This window comes from Melospiza melodia, chromosome 1, assembly GCF_035770615.1.
Source record: "Melospiza melodia melodia isolate bMelMel2 chromosome 1, bMelMel2.pri, whole genome shotgun sequence".
Classification (NCBI taxonomy): domain Eukaryota; kingdom Metazoa; phylum Chordata; class Aves; order Passeriformes; family Passerellidae; genus Melospiza; species Melospiza melodia.
The window spans coordinates 136,457,925-136,480,156 of record NC_086194.1 but is presented as its reverse complement, the minus strand read 5'-3'; the positions used below and the strand labels follow the sequence as shown (position 1 = coordinate 136,480,156).

General features: G+C 37.2%; 1 long non-coding RNA gene across 1 annotated transcript in view; it reads right to left on the bottom strand.

The window, feature by feature from the left end:
* Positions 1-1,221: 1,221 nt before the first annotated feature.
* LOC134424993 (uncharacterized) overlaps positions 1,222-22,232 on the bottom strand; it is a 39,880-nt gene continuing 18,869 nt past the window's right edge. Inside the window, exons 2-4 of the long non-coding RNA XR_010029554.1 lie at positions 20,731-21,366; positions 10,747-10,927; positions 1,222-3,910 (exon numbers count right to left, since the gene is read on the bottom strand). This is a non-coding gene — a long non-coding RNA (uncharacterized LOC134424993). The remainder of the gene's footprint in view (positions 3,911-10,746; positions 10,928-20,730; positions 21,367-22,232) is intronic.

Below are 22,232 nucleotides of genomic sequence, written 5' to 3'. Positions count from 1 at the left end.
ACAGCTCTAGCAGAACTCACCAAACTGCATGGCTGCTGCTCCTTTTAACCCCAGGGAGAGGGGGAGGGAAGGGGTACGGAGGGCTACCAACCAGGTAGGGGGGAAATCTTAAGGGACAAATGACACCTGGATGGCCCAATGTCCTCCAGTGGTCTAAGGCATCTTTTGAATTCTGCCAATCACTCGATGCCCTTCTGGAATGCCAGTACTGACAGACAGTACTCAGCAGGGGTCAGGTGTGTAAAGGAGAGGTGATTGACATACCTGGGGAAGAAATCTACAGGGAGAAACCCGGGGTATCTGGGGCAAACCATGACATCACACCGCAACAGCCCTTGGTCCCCTTTTCTAAATCCTCAATAAAGATGCTAAACAGGCCCCAGTACTGAGCCCTGGGGACACCACTTGTGACAGACCACCAGCTGGATCTGACTGGATTCACCACCACTCCCTAGGCATAGACATGCAGTCAATTTTTCATCCAGTGAACAGTGCACCCTGTCCAACTCATGGGCAGCCTGTCTGTCCAGAAGAATGCTGTAAGAGTCAGTGTCAAAGGTTTACTACAATCCAGGTGTACATCCACAGTTTTTCCCTAATCCACTTAGTGGGTTACCTTTCCCTTAGATTGCTCCATGGAAAGCAGAAGTGAGATATAATGGTTGTATTTTGTGGGGAGAATGTGCGGCCTTAAGGCTAGGAGGACCTGCGTGGCAGAGCAGAATCCTTCAGCGTTTTTGCAACACGAGAAGTGTTGTTTTCTTGAAAGTAGTATCTCCTGAGAAAGAGTTGTCAGTAGACAATTTTCTGCTTGGTAAAAAGAACAGGGAATGTTTGAAATTGTCAAAATATCCCATCTGAATTATTTATAAAGATTTTTTTTCTTGTTAAATCGCAAGCTTAAACTGTCACTTTAGAAAACTCATAGGAGAAAGAAAAAAAATATAAATTCAAATAATTTTTTAAATTACCAGGAAAACATTTTTACTCATATGAATCAATAGGGTGGGGTTTCTTTTGTTGTGATTCCCCAGAAATATTGAATTTTTTTTTTTTAATCTCTAATGAGCTTGGAAGAACATTTGCCTTCATGAATTTTCACAGGATCAGAAAATTCCTTGTCCTAGAAATCTGCAGATTAGAAGACAGACAGGCTGAGGATGCTCTGTGAGAGGAGGTAGTGATATTTTTCAGTGTCAGAGTTTATTTGTAACAAGGAGGTAGGTATGATAACAGTTACATTTATTGGGCTTTCAGGCAGAGAGATAGATGTAGATGGATACAGGTAGTTATCACATTATTTTCCAACTTCTGCAAAATGGGAATATATTTTATACATCTTACTTTAGAAATAGCACAAAGAAAATATGGTTTTTACCCTGAAGAACTGGGACATTCATTTCCAAATACACTAAACAAAAAATTTTGCATACAGTAGCTCCAAAAGTTCAAACTCAAAACAGCTTTGAGTGGCTTTGTTTGCTTGTTTGCACGTATTATTGGGATGGAGATTTTCATCGTCTTTTTCCTAGGCTGGCAGTCACTGACAAAGCTTCACAGAAGGGTTTGTTAGGGGGGATTTGCCTCACAGGGAGGCATGCTGGTAGGAAAGCAAGGGAATGAGCAAATATAGGGCTGCATGGCCCTAATCCTTCAATCCTTAAATTGAAAAAATTAAAAAAAAAAAAAAAGACTGAAATAAGTTATTTTTCTAGGAAACAGAGAGAAGGAAAAAAGAAGGATGTGGGGTATACTGCATAGGTGATAATGGAGAATATTTATGATCCAGAAAGCTATTTTTATTCTTCTGCTCCTCTCCCACCCTTTACTGTAGATGATTTTCTTATAACTGTTTTCTTGATCTATAAAATCCCATACTCTTCTTATCCCCAAGAACATTATTTAATCAACTCTTTACAACAACAAACACATACATTCCTTCAGCATAATTCAAACAGACATTTTGTAATCCAAAACACACCAGAAATAATGTTGCCCATTCCCTTGTATTCAGCAGTCATCTTTTGTGTAATTATGAAGAAAAACTGCTGGAAAGAAATTGAAAAATGTAATAATCGGTTTGCTTTCCATGATTTACATGCGGGGTACCCTGACAGCACAACAGCATTACTAATTATGATGATCCAAATCAAATTCCCTTTGAGGCTGGTCTCCATGTCACTGCAGCCAACTGTAAGAGAGATATCTAGGAAAATCACCTATTGTCATTTCAGTGCAACCACAGCCAGCATCCTACACTGACCAGTGGCCTCTCTGACAAGCTCCCAGGCTGTACAAACTGCTGGTCAGCACCGCGCTGATTCAGCCTGTCATCGGCTCTCCATCCTACCACTGGAATTCAAAAAGATGGAGTAGCTGCGATCTCCTACAGGAAAACACTGCTCAGGGAAGACATCTCTCCAGGAAGATGTTACAAACTACCTTGCATTTCTCCTTCTAGATCTGCTGTAATTGACAGGTGCTGTGACTGCTACAGTAAAACAAACAGCATCTTGGCTGATGGCAGGTTAAATATGAGTCAGCAGTGCCCCAGCAATCAGGAGGGCCAAGTGTGCCCTGGGGGGAGTCAGGCACAGCATCACCTGCCAGGCAAGGGAGGGGAGTGTCCCTCTCTGCTGTGCACTCATCTTGAGTTCTGTGAGCATTTTTAGGCACCACAATATTAAAAAGACATGAACCTATTAGAGAGTGTCCAAAGGAGGGCCATGAGAATGGTGAAGCATCTGAAAGGCAAATCTTATGAAGATTGGCTGAGATTTGTTCAGCATGGAGATGAGGAGACGAAGGGGTTGTGGTATTCAACATCCTCATGAGGGGAAGTAGAGAGGAAGGTCCTGATGTCTTCACTCTTGTGACCAAGTGACAGAACTGGAGAAAATGGCATAAAGCTGAGTCAGGAGAGATTTAGGTTGGATATCAGGAAAAGACTCTTCACTCAGAGGGTGTTTGGGCACTGGAACAGACTTCTCAGGGAAGTGGTCACAGCACCAAACCTGACAGTTCAGGAATATTTTGGGCAATGTGCTCAGGCACCTGGTGTGACTCTCGGGCTGTCCTCTGCAGGGCCAGGAGTTGGACTCGATGATCCTGATGGGTGTCTTCCAACACAACATATTTTATGATTCTATGAAAATTGAGCCTCTGTACCCAGGCACAGACCCAAAACATGTCAGCAAAAGCTTGGGTTGGCACAGGAATGCAAATGAAAACCACATCAGGTCTGTTATCTAGGCAGAGAAAGCAGACATTGCACACCACTGCTCCCAGCTCTGACATTGTCTGTCAAGAGCATTTTTTCCTCAGATTTTTTACTCCAGCTCATCCTCTCTGGAGTGCTGCACAGCATCTACTATATCCATTGTTCCTCCACATGCAAAGTTGAGGTTCAATTCTCAGGCTTTTATTTAGGAATATAATTCACAGAAGACTTTCCTTTGAAAGAATAAATGTTGCAAGGTTTGGCTTAGGATATCTGTTTCTGATCTACAGGTTTGCTAAGCACACACAGCACTGGAAACATTTTCCAGGAGACCATCATAGACTCAGTGTGCTGAGGCAAAGTGGCACATAATTACGGTTGTTCTAGAAGATTTTTTTCCAGATTATTTCTTATCCATATATGTGTTCATATCTATGCAGTGCAAAGTAACAGGATGACTAGCTTTTGAGGAAAAAGACACTATTTTCGGATCAGATACCAGCTGTCAAGTTAGATAGAGACTACTGCATCAGAAATTTTACAGCCCAGTTCACAAAAATTTTATGTGTCTGTAATTCATGTTTTTGTGTGGAATAGTTGTTCGAATATGCCATGCACGGTGTGCCATATAACTGCATGCATAAAGACCAGTCAAGCATTGTCTTGGGTCAAAGAATGGTCAAACAAATCCTAAAAAGAAGAAATACATAAAGTTAAGATGCCCTTCATTTCACTGTTGAAAAATCTGTATGTAAATTCTTAAATTAAGTTTAACTAGATTTCCCTTATTTATTTAAAAAAAAACAACCCCAAGGCGCACAGACGTAAACATACTTTTTCATTTAATTGAGTGTCCCAGAGAGAAGTGAAATAGAACAACCAACAGAGAAGTTAATCAGTTTTAAGAATCTCAGATTTTGGGACCAGATCTTTCGTTTATCCCATGTTGTCTCTGGAACTCTCCAGATCAAAGGCCCCTGCTGAACAAGCTTCTCTATGAAGCCCTAAATGAAGTGTAAACTCTGGCATATTTCAGGGAAAAAAAATTGTTTAAGGTACAACTTGTTCCTTGAGCAATTTGATAAAGAAATGTGTGGCTCAAAAACAAAGATATCAACCTCAGAAAACCTCATCCACTTTCTATTTTATTTTTTGTGAAAAAGACATTCACGTAATATATAGAAGCATGCAACAGGTTCTGATTAGGAAATTATATATTACTTCTGCTGACCTCAAAGGTTGGACCAGTCTTTGAATTCAAATCACAAATAGTTTGAACTTAATAACACAAAGACATTTTGAATGCAGCGGACAAGGAATAAATTAATAATAGGGGGTTTGTGCTGAGTGTGATTTTTTTACTATAACCAGAGCATACATTTAGAGCTACAATAAAAGTGCTGTACCAAACTTTTTTTTTTCCATTTGCAACTGAATAATATTAATCTCATCTGAAAAGTAATGGTTATAACAAAACTAACTGTAGTGCAAGCAGTCAGCATTTTCTAGTCTAGCAGTTCCCAGAAGCACAGTATTTTGGAGGCAGTCTTTGTGGAATGAGATCAGAAATGCAGAGACAACTTCCAAGTTCTGATAAAGGAAGGGTAACAGATTTTGTGGGTGTTGATCACCTACAAGCTCAGCTCTAATGAAAATAAACCTGTAAACTTACATCCAAGCAAACTTGAAACTGGCATCAATGTGCCCACAAGCATTTTAATTTCAGCTCTCCAGCATGCAAGTAATGGTTTACTCCACTCATTCAACTCTCTCTGTTACTGCCATGGGTCAGCGTTTGTTCCCCAGGTCCTTGCTCTTTGCCCAACACTCTTGAATTTTCAGTCAGCTTCTCAGAAGAATTAACCTGCCATTTAACCCTCAGTTATGCAATTAAGAGACATCAGCATGATTACAAAATATTGTAAAAAGACTGAAGGAAACATGTTTCTGGGGAAAAAAAAAAGGGTTTTATTGTAATAGCCTTGTACTCCAATAATGATATTTTTCCTTTTCTAATGTACTTGAACAAGACAAAGTGAGAGAACTGGCAATTTATTAATTTATTCTCAATAGAGAGAGCTCACACAGCTACAATCTGTAATGGATGCAGCCACATGTTCAAACCTGCTGAGCAGTAAGAATTGTAGGTCAAATCCAGTAACACACACTGGTTTACACTGGAAGATGAGATTTACTGACAGCTGTGAGAGCATGCATGTGTTTAAAGTGCTTTTCTGGACACCAGCCACCAGTGCATCCTACAGGAGTAGCATGCTCTTCCTTTCAGGAGGAGAATCACAGACAAAAGTTTCTAAATACGAATCTTAATGTTAGATGGTGTCAAATCAGAGCAGCCCCACTTATAGGAACAGAGATGTCCTGATTTCTATGTTTTCTAGCTCATTGCATCCATCCACTTGATGCTAAAAAACCTACCCCTCTCTAAGCTCAGTTAATTGGATGCAGAACACTCTATGCATTTCATTTTCTCTCTCCTTTTTCCTTATTTGAAATTCTTTTTATTTCCCTTCTCTTTTTGGCAAAGTGCCCTTATTATTTTGTATCCTAAAACATTGGAGGTTAATAAAGAGAGCAAATGGAGAAGGAGATGGAAAAGGAGTTTGTTTGTACTTCACTCTCCATTGGGCCATTATGTCTAAATCCATTATGTAGTTTACCTGATGCTGTGTTCAGAGCAACTGAATGCTTTAGTTCTTTTTAATACTGGTATTTTCTTAACACAATTTAAATTAAACCCTTTATTAGTCCAGAGAAGGCTGAACATGAAACAATAGCAGCTCTGGGAGAGTAATTATTTCTGTTCCATTGTCTGAGATGCTAGGGCTTTTGATTAGTTACACTACACAGTACTTAACGGCTAACCAGCCTCACCATGGTTAACAATACATAAGATTTTCCCTGTCCCAGCAGCACTCCAAGTGCTTCTGAAATGTTGGCTCTGTCTTTAATCTTGTTATTCACAAATACCTCTAATTTTCTGGAGTGTGTGTGAAAACTACTGTACTGCCAGCAGCATAGAACATCATGCGTCAGGCTCTGTTGGGGAGGGATCTCTGTAAAATGGATGCATGAAGCTGTGGGTTGTAAGCCATTAAGCTTTCTCAGTACGCTTCTAATGAGCTTATGATAGCCTCACAAAATGACTGCTTTTACTGCAGCCTGGTAAATTACAGTATGTACAAATTAAATCAGTGGGACCCAAAGCAAGCTGTTCCTCATCAGGTTCAACACTTCTTTTAAGAAGTGAAAAATTATGACATACTAGAACAGCTATATGTTTCAGTCATGTCATGTGCTGAAAGTGTGTAGTGTACTCAGCTAATTTCTACAATTATCTGTATAACACTTCTCACTCTGTCCCACAGAAACCAAGTACTTCCTCTATTACTCTGTTCCTTCATGTTTCAAAATTGCTGTTATAATGCACGTGAATAATAAATTTGTCTCGCCTGTTAAAAGTTAAAAGCCAACAAAGTAGCTCTCTGAGGCCTTGATCCCTCTCCCATGGAGGCCAGTGGCAAAATCCCAAATGATTTTTTTCGAACACTTACAACCTTCTGCATTACATTAAAACCACTTTTCTATATTACCTCTTTGGCAGTCACAGGACACCATTAAAAATGCTAATAGAAGTTATTTCTCCATCTTTACCTATTGGCTTGATTCTTTCTCCTGTCAGTTTTATTTTGGTGTGACCTGAGTGGATTAGCTCCTGGTGTTCACCACTCCAAGCGACACCCCTATGAAAGAAACCTTTTGGGGCACTGGTCTATATATTAATAGAAACACATCTCTCTCCAGCTTTTTCTCTACTTCTCTTTTGGTACCATGGAATCTGAACAATATGAATTATAGTTTGCTAAACAGTCTGAACAGTTTTAAAATTACTGCTTAAGCACCACTGGAAGTTGAACTGACTTGGCCCTGCTGAACCAATTTACCATACCTGAAGACAGCTTTGTGTATATTTTTTACAGAGCAGTTCATGGCATCAAGGCGTAAATTCCTCAGAAAGTATCCTAAGGTCAATGGTGACACTAATACTCTATAAACATGATGTACATTTGTTAAGACTGTGCAGAAAGCAAGATGGCTTTTGCTACATGGGCTTGAGTCTGGACAATAACCACCAGACATCCTTCAGGAGGTGATGCAGAGTGAACAAGCTAGGGATTCAGAAAAGTTTTCCAAGAGTCACTCTCAGAAGCATTTCCCAGGCCCTGGGGCACGTGCTTCAGCTCTGTCCAGGGGTACACGGGGAGGAACACTGGCTGTTCCTCCCTTCAACACCACTCTGGTTTCAGAGGGGTTTTCCATCTAGTCACTTCTTGGTTCTTCTAACTCTTCTGTGGTTTAGCTGAGTGACTGTGTATGGACAAAGCAAAGAGAAGCTTGGTGAGTTTCTAATAGAAGTCTCATCCTCATAAAGTCCTGTGTATGTTTCTGGACTCCTACTGAAGATTATAAAAATCAGCATATTATCCCCAAAGAAATTTTAGGGGTATTGTTGGCCGTTTTAATAACAGCATAAACTGATGAAATTGCAGAACAAGGGCATCATTAGCAACTTCCAGCATCTGAGAAATGGTAACAGACCCCTTTTCTCGCATGAAGTAATGAAATTTAACTACTCATAAAGAGAATAATGGGTTTTGCCTTCCATGTTTTCAAGTCTTCTGCTCTTCATTCTCATGCTTTTTCTAAAAGCTCCAGAGCTAGAACTCACCTTTAAAAAGTTGGCAATATGTTGTCTTCCTATTCAAGAATCAAGAAAAACAAGCACCACAAGTAACACATTATCTATAAATTTTCTGAAATAAAAACCAAAGTAAGTTGGAAAAAAAAGAGCAACTAGACTGTGAATACTTCATTAAAGCAATGCTGACTGCAATGAAAGAGAAATGAAATATTGTTGCTACATTGAAATGAATGTTGAAATGAATATTGTTGCTACATTGCCATATCCCCACCACACTGAAAATTAACACATACACACCAAACTGGTAACCTGTTTAGAAAACCATTTAAGATTGGTTTTCTAAACAAAAATATCAACCAGCCAACTAACCAACCAACCATCAGTACCATTAATAATATCTATATGTTAAATTAACTAGTGAAAAGAAAATTAATGTCAAATGATTTTATGAACATCTAGGAAAACTTGGCATTATATCAATTTCTCCTCCTATTGAAATGACAGCAATTTTCAACAACTGCATTGCAGATGGCAGCAGTATTTGTGGCAGCTTTCTAGCATCCACAGCTTTAAGCCAGAAGGATAGATTAGGTTTGTTCATTTTTCATTTATATATTGATCTGAATACAAGTAAAAATATTGGAACATTGACTACTGTGTGACTATTTTATACATTTTTGAAAATACACACGCATATATACTTATTTGCAGCAAATAAGGGGGGGTTTCCTCTTTTTTTTTGTTTATATGTCTTTCTCTCAGCTGCTAGCCTGTGTCTGGCCATAATTGACTTCTGAGGGATCCTGTTCTCCACCAGATAGAATAGGATGTTATACAGTTATAAACAGATAATTCACCCTTCCTGCAGGCCTTCCATTCTTTTCCTCCTTCCTTTTTTCTTGCCTTTTTTCCTTTCCTCCTTTCCTCCTTCCTTCCTTATTTCCTTCCTCAGCTATGTTTTAAAACCTGGCATCATATATCATGCATATGTGAAACATCAGAGATGATTAGTACAGACAGGAGATCGGAAAATCATGAGGCACTTCTGAAACCCTGATAGGAAGTGACTCTTCCTGGTTGTTGATTTATTGATGCTGACAACATTAGTTTTTTTCTCATTTTTAAAAAACTGAGACTACCTTGGTACTTGGAAAAATACTGAAGCCAAGTAAATAATGGAAAAAAACCTCACAAACCTCTGTAGGATTGAATGTCCCTGCTCCTGAAAGAACCTGCATGTGTAGCTTTAAAAAAATCCAAAAAAATCCAAACAAGCAAACAAAAAACTAGAAAAAAAACCTACCAAAAAAGCCCCCACAGAAAAACAGAAAAGGTTAAGAATGAAAGGCTTTCAGAGATCCTTCTTTACAAGTATCCAGTATAATTTTCAGATGCTTACAAAGATCCAGCCCAGAAGCTATTTTGTTTCTTTAGAACAAGAGCCAGTATTTTTCAACCTCTATCAAGTCAAGGTCTGGGAATAACACCACCTTTTCAAAAGCTGTCTTCCAATAGCCATACACTGATAAACTGGCTAATGAGGACATTTGGCTTTAAAGTGTCTGGAGAGAACTGAACACATGAAGTGGTAATTTTAAAGGTGAAAATTTTGTAGATTTTTTAAAGGGTGTAAGATAATTGCCATTTTTTTAACTAGCCTTTTTAAAAATCACATGCAAACCTCTTTTAAGTCCTGTTAACAAACAGAAAGATAACGATTGTGTCATAGGATTGTGAAATCTACCAAGAAACTAGAAGATTTCCATACCCTGTTTACTCAGGTAAACACCCTGTTAGCTCTGGTAATTAGGTCCATTCATGAGAACAACACAGAAATGAAAAGTATGAGATTTTGCCCTATAAAAAAAGACTAGGAATGAATGTTGTGGAGTAAAGGATTAAGGAAAAAAAAATCAAGTCATGTGGACAACTAAAGCTTTTATAATATTTAAGCAAAGAATATGATTTTTGAGCACTTAAACATGTTCACAGAAAAGCACAGAACCACAGGTGTTTGAGAAGGGTCTTGCTCTGGCTTCAGTGGTGATGACCATACACAACTTCCCCAAACTTCATCTCTGGTGGGCTTGGAGCCTTAGGCTCTGATTATACCAGCAATTTAAGGAGTTCCTGACCATCAAAGTGCAGTAAATATTGCTGCATTTTTAGAGTCCTGGCATAGTCCTGGTCCTGGTTAACTGAGTAGTCCTCAGTCAATCTTAGGCATATCCTGTGAGTTGGGGTGCTCAGGGCAGCTTGCATGCACCCTGCTCTGGATAGCAAGATATTTGTAGTGCGGAAGTAAACCTCTGAATAGGCAGGCCTTGAGCATTATAGAGGCAGCCAGCTGGCCTCCTTAAGAAAAAAAATATTTGACTTGGTAGCACAGACAGACACTGTAAATAGCTGTCACATACTCAGGCTTGAATGCAGCACCAGTTCATTAACCATTTGTCTTATTATATACAGATATCTCATCTGTCTTATGAGTAGATGAACTGCAAGAAACATCATCATAAAATATATTTTCTAGGTTTCCATTATATTCTCCATGAAATATTTCTAACAATAGTAACAATTTCACCTTTTTTCTGTTCAGGTGTCTGAAGACCATGTTTAGATTTTTAGGACCCAAAGGACCCAGCTAAAGCCAAGTTTTCTCAAACACATGCATATTCTCTAGTTGTTACACTATAGCTTAATTCTGCAGATAGCTACAGCAGCAAAACTGTATGGCTTTCCTGAGTCTTCCTAAATGTTTTCCCTAAAGGTGAAAGCCAAGGGGAATTTCTGGTGTGTTCTCTACCTTGTTGATAAAGAATCCAGAAAAAAATTCCACTGAAATCAGTGCCTGAATTCATTATCTCCACTGGGTAGATGAATTTGCACATGAAGTCAAAGCTGCAGAGAGAGCCAAATTCTCAGCTGGTGTCCATTGACTTTCATGGAGATAGGCCAGGTTGCATTGGCTGGGGAATTTGCCAGAGCTGTTGACAAAAAGACACAGATGAAGAGTCAGCTCTGCGAGGCTTATAGTTAACTTGGCAAATTTAGGAATAGCCAAAGCACCACTATAAGGGATATATTTGCTGCTAAGTACAGCAGGAAAAAAAAAGTATATTCAGAAGATGAATATTTCTAATCCTCTTAGAAACCATAATGATATGTTAGAATGAGATTTTCCCCATGTGGAAACCACAGTAATGGTGCCTTAGTTTTCTCCTAAATTACGGTCTTTCAATTGCCCCCTTTCTTAGTGCTCTAAGATTAATAACCATAGCAGTAACTCAAGCAAATCACATGCTTTTTTGGGAAAATTCACACTCAACAGCACAATAGATCACTTCATTCATATGAACTTCATACCTAACTTGGCATATGACCTCTTGTAGGCTGCTGGAAAGCAGGGCAGGGCCCTGGGGCTCCCTTCCTACCTCTGTCCTGAGAGCGTCATATGAAGAACTCCTGCAGAAGCCATTTCTCTGTGTTCAACCCAATAAGGGAAAATTAGAGATTTTATGTAGAATCTACACATTAACTTGACTACAATATCAAATTTCCCAAACCACAAACACACATGTATCTTCTGATTTTGCATTAATCTTTTTCAAATGAAAACAAACTGAAAATTGCAGTGGATAAAATCAGTCATACTATAAAGATACACAGCCTATGTGTTGGCAGTGGGAGCTTCTCTGAACCTAAATACTGACTGCTGCATAATTTCTGGACATTTCTAAGGAGACAGCTGATACTGACATCTATTGGAAACATAATACTGAAGGGAATGAATATCGGTTTCATCTAACATGGTACACATGTTGGTCTTGAGAAGCTTAATGTAAAGAAAAAAAAATGCTTGCACAGATTTGTCTTTTATCAGTGAAATAATCTAACCATTTCATATACTTCTGTATTTATTAATGAACATTTAATAAAGTGTACATTATTAAAATTTTCCTTCAGTGCAAACAGAGAGGAGGGACTTGAAAGTGCTGTGCCATGTCATCCATGGTAAAGGGCCAAAGCATTTACTCCCATCTCCTTTTCCGCTCACCAGGTGTCTGATGTTGCTTATGTGAAGTTCCTGCTATAAACAAAAAGTAGCCATATATAAAGGTCATTGTGCCTCTGCTACAAATGACATTGGGAGATAGGCAAGTCACAGTAAAATTACAAGCAGTGTTTTATCATGTTGAATTTTCAACATCCTCAAAGAGTTAATAAAAAGAAAATAATTACTAAATTTATTAAAACCCCTCATTCTCCCTTAATGTTCTATGTACAGACTACTCAGGCTTTAATGCAGGTCTTTCACAGATATTTTCCCCCTTTGTGTGGTCTTCTCAAACTTCTGTTAAAGTTGCATCTCTATGAACTACATGAAACTTCATGATAAAAAAAAAATTATCTGCAGCTTCTTCCCTCCAGAGAGCCACGGAAGGAATCAGGAGCCACAAGCAGGTATTTGGAGTGTATACTTGCATAATGGTGCTGGATCATTCTTAAAATGAACATCCTTTAAATATTCAACTCTTTCAAAAGTCTGAATTCATCATTTTCAGCAGCCAAAATATAGTTTCATGTGCTCAGTTTAAGGATGGGTTTTGTTCAAGATCACATCATCAATTGGTTGTAGAATGAATCAGAAACTCAAAACAGCAGTGAACTTGACTTTGCAGATTTTAGTATGAGCTATACGGATTTTTTTGTGTGTGTGTATTTGCTCTCCAAAGATACTTGTATAAATCTCCACAGAGGTTTGGACAGATGAGATAGTGTCTGTGTATAATATTTGTGATGGATGCACTCCCCCTCCTAGTTCAACTTGAATTAGAGCCTATCACCATCATGTTAGTGACTTTATTTGAAAACCAGTTATTTTTTAAAAAAGTGAATATCAAAGCTCACCAGAAGAAAATTTCAGTCCTCAAAAAACATCAGTCTTCATTACCATCAACAGTCTTTAGAAAATATGCTGCTTTGAGTCCTCTTAGTTTGACAGTAATCATTTAGCAGCTACCTTCAGTTGAAGCTTAGACATTAAACAGAAATACCAATCCTTCCAACACTCTTTTCTTGGAGATTTTTTTTTTTTAATTATTATATAAGATGGATTAGGGGTAATGGTTTTAAACTAACAAAAGTGGATTGAGACTGGGACAAGTTGCCCAGAGAGGTGGTGGATGCCCCATCCCTGGAAACTTTCAGGGTCAGATTGGAAGAGGCTCTGAGCAACCTGATCTGCTTAAAAATGTCCCTGTTCATTGTGGGGGGTTGAACTACACGGCCTTTAAAGGTTCCTTCCAACCCAACCTTTTCTTTGAATACCACTCATAAAGAATTTACCCTGTAGTTTAAATACACTGTGAAATAACCAAGCCACCCATAGTCCTTGATACAGATAACGCTCATAAGCATTCTTAGTAATGCTTTTCTTAGAAATATATAAGTAAAAGCATCTGCTCAACTCCTAAACTCATAAAATTATTGCAGAACAACTATCACTCTTAGTTGCAATTAAGTATCTTGTTACTAATCTCAAAGACCTCAATTTTTTTTTGTTTTGACAGTGCTTTCTAATGGTCAAGGTATCAGACTAAAAAGTGGGAATCGCTAATATTTCTGAACAGCTTTGAAGCTGAGTCATTCTTTTAGGAAAGCACTTAGTCCCTTTATAACATTTTCCCCTATATCTGATACCAATTTCTTGTTGATTTCCCAGCAGTGCAATTCCATCTACTTGAGTAGAAAGCTTTATGATTTATGCTAACATAAATGAAAATACAATCAGGTTCCTCACTTTAAAGATGAAAATCACAGTTATCATTCTCCCTTTGGGCAATGTAAGAATTAATTAGTATTACTCTGAGCTCATGAGGTGTTTTAAAAATATATAGTGGTAACAATGATAAATATTATTCTTTTTGTGCTGAAAGTTCATGCTGGCTTGCAAAAATGTTTCTAAGTTAGGTCAATGTAGCAGTAATTTGAGAAGGTGAAGGTCTAACTTCTTGATAATGGAGATTTACAGCCTTGTAGGGTTTCTCTACCTTGAAATAATATCAATTATAATAATTCAGTCATTAAATCATACTTATCCCTTCTTCCTATTTAAGAAGTTAATAATAAATCTATTTTAAACATTTTAAATACATCTGAATAAGAAATAACCATATAACTTAAGGTAACCTTCTCTTCCTGAATTCAAAGGCAGTTTTTATTCCATTCTGGAAAAGAGGCCTAAAATTTTGAATTATTAATGCCTGCATCCATTTTAAAGTCTCTTTAGAAAAGAGATAAAAGAGGGCTTGCTGTAAATGACAATTAGATCTACCACCTACGCAAGATCATAACCTCAGTGGTAGTAATCTTCAAGAGAAAAAAGAAAATGAAAAAAAATTTGAAAGTAAATTGTTAAAATACACACAGATTTTATCAATGAATTTCTAATTACTTTAAAGACCAAAATGTCTCTGGACATAAATTCGGAGCTGGGGTGAGTTGAAAATATAAAAAACCTATCAGGATAGTATAGAAAATACTGAAAATAGTGGTTTTTACTGTTAGGAGTCCTTACAAGGATTTTAAACCTGACTCCCTGAGGTTAAGAGAAATCCTCCATACTGCAAGTGAATATTAAAAGTCACGAAGAACAAGACACAACAACCATGGTGGCCTTCAAACAAGTGCTTACAACTAAACTTATCCTTGGACACGTCATTCATTTTCACACTTTAATTAACTTTATCTTAAGTTAAACCAATCAGAGAAGCCACATGCAACTGTGCCTGGGAAATATGCAAAACCTGTATTCCATTGTAAAGCCTTGTAGTAGTCATTGAAACGGAAGGGACAGTTTTGTATAAAGACATCCAAAAGAAGTAAAGTGAACTGTGATATTGTTTGTACCATGGGATACAGGAGGTTTGTAATCAATTGCCTGGCTTTTGTCCATCCATGTGTCAACTGATGATCAGGTAGGTGCTACTTTTTCAATTTTGCCCTTTTGAAATGGGAACCTCACATACCAACAAAGCTTTATATTAGAATTTTGCAATAGTCTTATGAAGATGAATATCAAGTCAGGAGTCATGCTCTGGGCTACATTTTGCACAGCTCCCACATTAGGAGCATTTAATTGCAAGTAACAGAGAGCTGTAAAGGAATCCTATCCCTGTTTCTGAGTCATTGAAAGAAGCTAGAGCACACCTGTATAATTTTCCTTTTCTCAGCTGACTGTTGCTAAAAAGCTGGACTTATAGTTTATATTATTTAAAGTTCATTACATATCAATCATCTCATTCATGTCAAATTCATATTTTTGCAACATTTTTTTAGCTTTAAAGGCCCTGCAGATTTTATATGCTTCATTAACTAAAATATGTTTTAAACTTTTAAAATTTAGTAGACAGGCCTACAATAATTTTATATTGATGCATTAACACACTTCATTTATAAATGAAATTCATTCTCTCAAGCAACAGTATATGTCCATCATGACTGAGATTAAAGTTGCATCAGGATAGATTTCTTTCACATACACTGAAAATCTTGGGCACTAATGCAGCCTGAACATTAATAGAGTGCACAGACAAGGAAAAGATGCACAAAATCAGTTACTGTGTGATGTCTGAACCTTGGTCTAGTTCATCTAAGAAACTCCTCTGTTTACATCCTGCCAATAAGAAACAAACAAATAAAAATACAGTAAGCATCCTGAGAAAGTCAAACATCCTCCCCTTGGGAACAGATGTATAGAAGACAGAGTCGTGAAAAAAAATAAAAATTCTTCCAAAACTCAAAAAGTGTGGTTTATGACTCTACTGAGGATAGGTGCAGACTGCATTTTTAATTTCAGTTTCATAGAGTATTTCTATTACACAACTGGTTTTTCCCCCTCCAAATTAAATATATATATATATGAAAAAAATAAATACTGACATGTTTACATTTTATTATCTGCACATTTTCTCCTAGGAAATGTTTGTGGGGAAAAAAAAAGCTACAAAATACAACCATAGAGGCTCATGAGAAGGGTATTCACATGTTGAATGCTTTAGTTTTCTTCCATGGCCAAGTTTATGAGCTGGACTTTAGCTTCTATGAGCTACACATTAAGGCTGGGCAAGAAATAGTGTAGGCATCAGCACCTCTGCCTACATGTTACCCACAGCCACTTAGAATCAAGTACCATGGCAGAAATCAATCTTAAATCCTAGTGTCACAGAGTGTCACAACTGCATGTCAGCAGGGAGTTTCAAGTGTTAGAGTCCAGGTCTGCACAGCTGTAATGGCAAACTGCACGGATATTTGCAAGCCATTGACAGAGCCTGTGCTGCTCTGCACTGCCCTGCTGCCAGGGCTCTGCCTCTTGCTGGGAAGGCACTTACACGGTTAGCTATCTGTGCATTCCTCTTTCAGGACTATCAAACATGGGTCTCATCATACAAAAGAGAAAATTGACCTCCAGCTATGGATGATAGAGAAGGTAAGAGAGAAAATAAGCAAGAGAAAATGACAGACCTACTAAATAAAACTTTAACCATATATGGTGTTAAATCATTGAGAATATACATGCATGCATCTTCAAGGAAGACCCATAGACCTCTCCTGAGTTGCTGAATGTCATTATTAACTATTGTTATTATTATTCTCGATTCTGTTCTTAAAACTTTATTAAATGGTATTTCAATCCTTATTTATAGGTATTTAATTAGGTGAATAGATTTATTGCACGCATTTTTATTAATTGACCAGTGTCAGGTACCCATAAGGAAAAGGCAGGCCTAACATACAGCTCTTCAGTTTTTAAATGTCAGCAGTAGAATGATACATCATTACAACACTTAGCAATTTTCTTATTAATTTCTATACTCTATCTTAGCCCATAAATAAAACAGGACTTACCCCTAATACATAAGAGAATGAAATTTAACAGTATTATGAAACGAGTAAGAATATAAGTTAAGAATAAGGAAAGAAAGAGAAGAAAAAGCAAACAAATTAAAATAACATGATACACTGATTTATATGACATGTTAATCATCTATTATTTATCCTAAGTGCTTTTTGAGTTCTCATCTAATTTTACTATAGCATCACAGATAGACTTTAGTCACCTTTTCCTGAATGTTAATAATTGATAAGCGATATTTAGCTTGCAAAGCTGATGCATACTCTTTGGAAAGCCATGCATTGCACTGGCTTCTCCCCTTGGGTGAAATCTGCTCCATCTGCATAAAATCATTGTATAAAGCTTGGAGGGCTTTGGGAAGCAGAATCCCTCCAACCAATATCTACAGCCCTCACAGCTGATCCTTACATTTTGTTCTTGGCTTACCTTCTTTGTGGCTTTCAACATCCACTCATAGAAAAAGAATAATTTTTTTCTGTGCATGTTACGGTTTTGTCTAAACCTTTTCGATTCCAAGGGCCTAGAAAGACTCTGAACACTGCAAAGAAGTGTGTGCTGGATGTTTACACTAATATAAATTTCACTTCAAGTGCTTGTAAAATGGATGCCCATAGCACTGCCTGTCATTCTGGGAATCACACTGGAAATTAGTGATGAGGATTATGAAGGCTCTAATGAGTAGAAGTTGGAGTCAACAAAGAGCTATCCAGATTCACAACAGCTGAGAATGCACGCAGGAGGTTAGGGAAGGCAGGGTGACTATTCAGTGTAGATGTGAGCAGGACATTTTATGCTTACATTTGCCTTCACAAACTCACAGTATTCTGATTGAACAACAAGGATGTTCAATAAACAACATTATAAATTCTGTGTTTCTCATAAGGCAAATTTTCACACTTTGACAAAGTGGATTTCATTAATTTTCACCTTTCGACTCAGAGGTGGTTTTGTTTTCTTTGTTATCTCATTCTGGGTATCAAGGAGAATATAATTACAGAAGTCTTTACAATGGTTTATTGTGGTTATTTGCTGCTAAAGTTCTAGATAATTATATGGCTAGGTCTCTCTTGGCAATATTTCAATAACTATATGGACAAAAATCACCTCCAGGAATGAAATTTGTAATGCACAAAAATATCCTGACTTTCTAGCTGAGCTATAACAATTTACACTACAGAACTCCATTTGTGATATATGCATGCTAATAAAATTTTGTGCTTGAATTCCATTTTTCATATATGACAGTAACTACTTAGCTTTATATTTTTGCTCTTACCTAAGCCTTTTTAATTCAAATGACTGCTTGTCAAAAATGTATACAGCTTTTTTATAACTCAGTGAAGAACAAGCTCTTTATTATAAATATATTTTTTCCTCTCTGTCTCTCTGTGGATTTACCTTTAGAACTTTCCACATTGCCTAAGTTTTACTTGAGTCATACATTCACTGACATTTACTGGCACATAGGTAATACATATATCAGCTGGAAAGCATATTGATACTACATTTTTTTTTTTTTTGCAAAGAGGAGAATGGTTCACTAATTCTGAAGTAATTGTCGCACTTTGTGAAGCTTATTTTGGTATTTTACTGACATGATTAGAATGCCTATCAATTAGTCTTTTATCACCATTCCTCCTACTATATATATATATATATTTAGTAACAATATGCCCAAATAATTTGATTCAAAACATTCATTGTTGACTCTAAATATGAAAATAACTTAATTTCTCAACATGAACTACTATCATAATGGACCAAACCCAGCTTAATTTAGTTGTATAAGTATTCCCATTCAAATAATTTCATCAGTAATGGCTGCAAATGAACCATGAAATTTAACTGTTTTCCAGTCAAGTATAATCTAGTGGAATATCTCGTGTAGTTTTAGATCTTGATATAGATTTTTCTGATCCAGTTTATTGAGCTGTTTCAGAGTGTATGTGCCAACCCGACAGAAGGATTTGGAGATAATTCCTATTAATACAGATTAAAATTGGGACAGGAAATGTCATCCAGCTCTGTGGAGACTGAGAATGGTTCCCAGAGGAGTTAAATGCTTCCCTTTTCTATTCAAACTCTTAAAAAGTTATTTGAGTATTACAAAATAATTAATTTCAAAAGTTGAAAGGTAATGGTGAGAAATAATAGAGTATCCTAAGCCCTATAAATAGTTTAATGACTATTTTAAAACAAGCAGTTAGTAAAAATAGTTTGTTCTTTCCTAAATTTTATGGAGCTTAGTAAGGATGAATACATGGATCATGTATTTTAGGTGTCATCAAAATGGAAAATCTGCTGTTTATATGTTTATATATGTCAGCAATTACTGCACATAACAACAACCAAAATGCCATAATATGTATAATTTGTTATACAAATAGGATTAGTTCTCATAAACTGATGAAAGGTACAACAGGAAAGCCAAAACCAGTCACTGTCAAAATGATAATACATTTTGAATTGATTTCTTCAAGAGGTATTAACTTCAGTTGTAATATTATGAGAAGTTACTTCAACATTGTTTTTATAGTTGGCCATAGTATGAGTTTTTTTACTGTCATCATGGATTATTAACAGACTAACTCCACATGAGGAAAACCAGTCCTCTTCACGCCACTTATGCATTTCTGATATTTTACACAAAACCTGTGTTAAAAGAACATTACCAAAGTTTTAAGTCATTCCTCTTCACATTAGGTAATGCCACAGCTACAGTGGCCTGGACAGCCTCTGTTCAGTTCCTGGTGTATTAGTTGTCATTATTAACACAACATATTCACATATTAACATGTTGGAAATAACATATTTCATTTTCTTGACCACTATCTATCTGAGCTTTCCACAAGATTCTTGCCCACTTCTCTACATAGGCTGGACAGTGTTCATTTAATAAGTATTCAATATTTGTTTATTTGTTTGTTTTTCTCTTTTCACCTATGGCCCAAATCTATGTATGCAATGAATAAACCAAGCACCAAGAAATGCTTTTTTTTCCCTTGGAACATCACTATAGGAAAACTTCCCGCATCATCAAAATATCTCTCAAATAGGAATCCACTTGTCTGCATGAAACCAGAAGAGGTCAGATGAGTTCATTATGCAACAAGAAGCTTACAGATGGGAATTTGAGGTATATAAGTTTAAAGTCAACAGTGTGACTTAAATTTAGACTAATTTTTAAATTAACTGTTTTTCATATTACATAACAATGCATAGAGCTGTTCTTATCTGGTCTCATTTTCTGTCAACTTCTTTCATGGGTGTGAGTGTAACATAGATCTTCAAGCAAATATTTGCATTATAGAAGTTCAGATTCTGGCATCCACATGCAGCTCCTTGGAATTCAAAAAGGTAGGTCAAAAGTGAAGTTCATACAGGGGACAGATGATTCTCAGGTTTTGGGTGGGCAGAAGAATCATAACTCTGTTGGAAGGTCTCCAAATGGCAGGGAGGACTCAGCTCACTGAGAGAGTGAAGACCACATGACAGTGTGAAGAACAGGATGACATCAATGAAAGCCAGAAAAGGAATGGAGGGACACTGACAACAAGCGACAGTACAGATAGCCCTAAAAACCAGACAAAAAACATGAGATGAGTGAGAATCAGAACAGCAATCACAATGCTGCAGCTACTCAAGACAGAAAAGGAACAAACATGCATGTGTGTGTAGAGCTATCCAGGAAGGAGGAAAGAAGCTAAAGAAAAAGGTGTGACCTTGAGTGATACAGACTCTCAAGATAGAAATTTCAGACAGTGTCAGGAAATTGTTTCAATTTAATTCAATCATTTTACATGGTACCAGATGCTGTCTGATTTATATTGTGTAAAAAGGTTGTGCAGAGGACTAGGAAAGTGTTCTGTTTACCTTGTCTGAGTCAATGCACTTCCTGAAGCATTTTCATGTGAAAAGCAGGATGAAGAAAAAGATTAGTTCCACAGTAGCCCAAATGAGCTTGATGGGTTCTGGAAAACTTTCTGGAGTGTTGGTACTGGCAGAGAGAAAATGGGATACTCAAAAAAGTGTCCTGTCTAAAAAGGGAAGCAGTCTGAAATCTGCCCCCGGGAGTTCCAGATAAGAGACTTTCCTGAAAAGTCAAAAGGATGATCTGTAATGAAAAAAACTGGAGCTTTACTTGAACTGAAAATTACTGATTATGGAAAAAAGGTATATATACACTTCAAGGACATAATGGTTAGGAGGTTGATTTGTTTCCAAACATCTTCAATCTGTGTCACTCAGTTCTTCTGGGGTTTCCCCTATTTAGTGAGTAATTTTTGCTGTAGTTTGTTTTTGTTGTTTAAATAAAATACTAGCTTTAGAAATTGCATGTCATTACTGTTTTTTTGGCAAGCTCACATCAAAAATGAGAAGAGAGGAAAGTGTTTTCACTTGGCCAAAGATGTTTGCCTGAAGCCCGCTGCAATGTGATCCTCCCCTGCTGCTGTCTCTCCATCATCTTCACAATCCTGTAGGAACGTCTGCTTGTCTTCATAGTATATTCTATAAAAGAAAAGGAAAATGAGAAGTAGTGGGTTAGGAAACTCTAATGAAGTGCACAGTAACGCAGTGGCAAATCCACCTTTCAAATACAATAGTCCCAAAACAACATAGTTCAGTTTACCCTTCAGGACAGCTGAAACCCGGAAGGTCTGGTCATGAGTGCAGTGCACAGTGTAGTACTGGAATCTATTTTTCATTGGATGCCATATCCTAGTATAGCATTCTAACAGTTTAGTGCCATATAAGGAGGAAGGCCAAGGAAAGGTAAAAGTGGTTTATCTTTTGATAGAGTTGATTAGGCACAAACCAGATCCCTACACATTAAGTCAGTGTTTATGTTTGGTTTTGCAGTATAAGAAGAAGAAACAAAGGAGAAGACAAATGGGGAAAGTACAAAATTGTGATGATTCCATTGCATCAGTAGGATTGCAAACAGGTGAACACCAAAGAGGGATTTTTGCCTATTGAGTATTTGAGGATTTTAGATGGTCTACAGCCAGACACAGAAATTGAAGACAAGTAAAGAAATACCAAGACCATGAAGGAGTCTAACAGTTTCTAGTAGAGGTTGACTATCTTATCAAATGCATAGGCACTAGAAATTTGAAAATAACTATTGATGAGACTTGAGAAAAGAGGAAATTCTAAGAATAGGCTTTGGACAAGGACAGATAATAATTGACAAGGCAACAAGTCAAGACTGGAGAGAGCCAAACAGAGCTGTGTTGCAGCAGACCCAAAGGGACACTGATGTTTTCACTGAGGAGACTGCATTCAGGTAGGTTGTACTGAGCACATAAGGGGGTCTGAAACATTGTGCTTTACTGCCCCACACCTGCATGGACAATTTGTCTTCAGGCCATGCT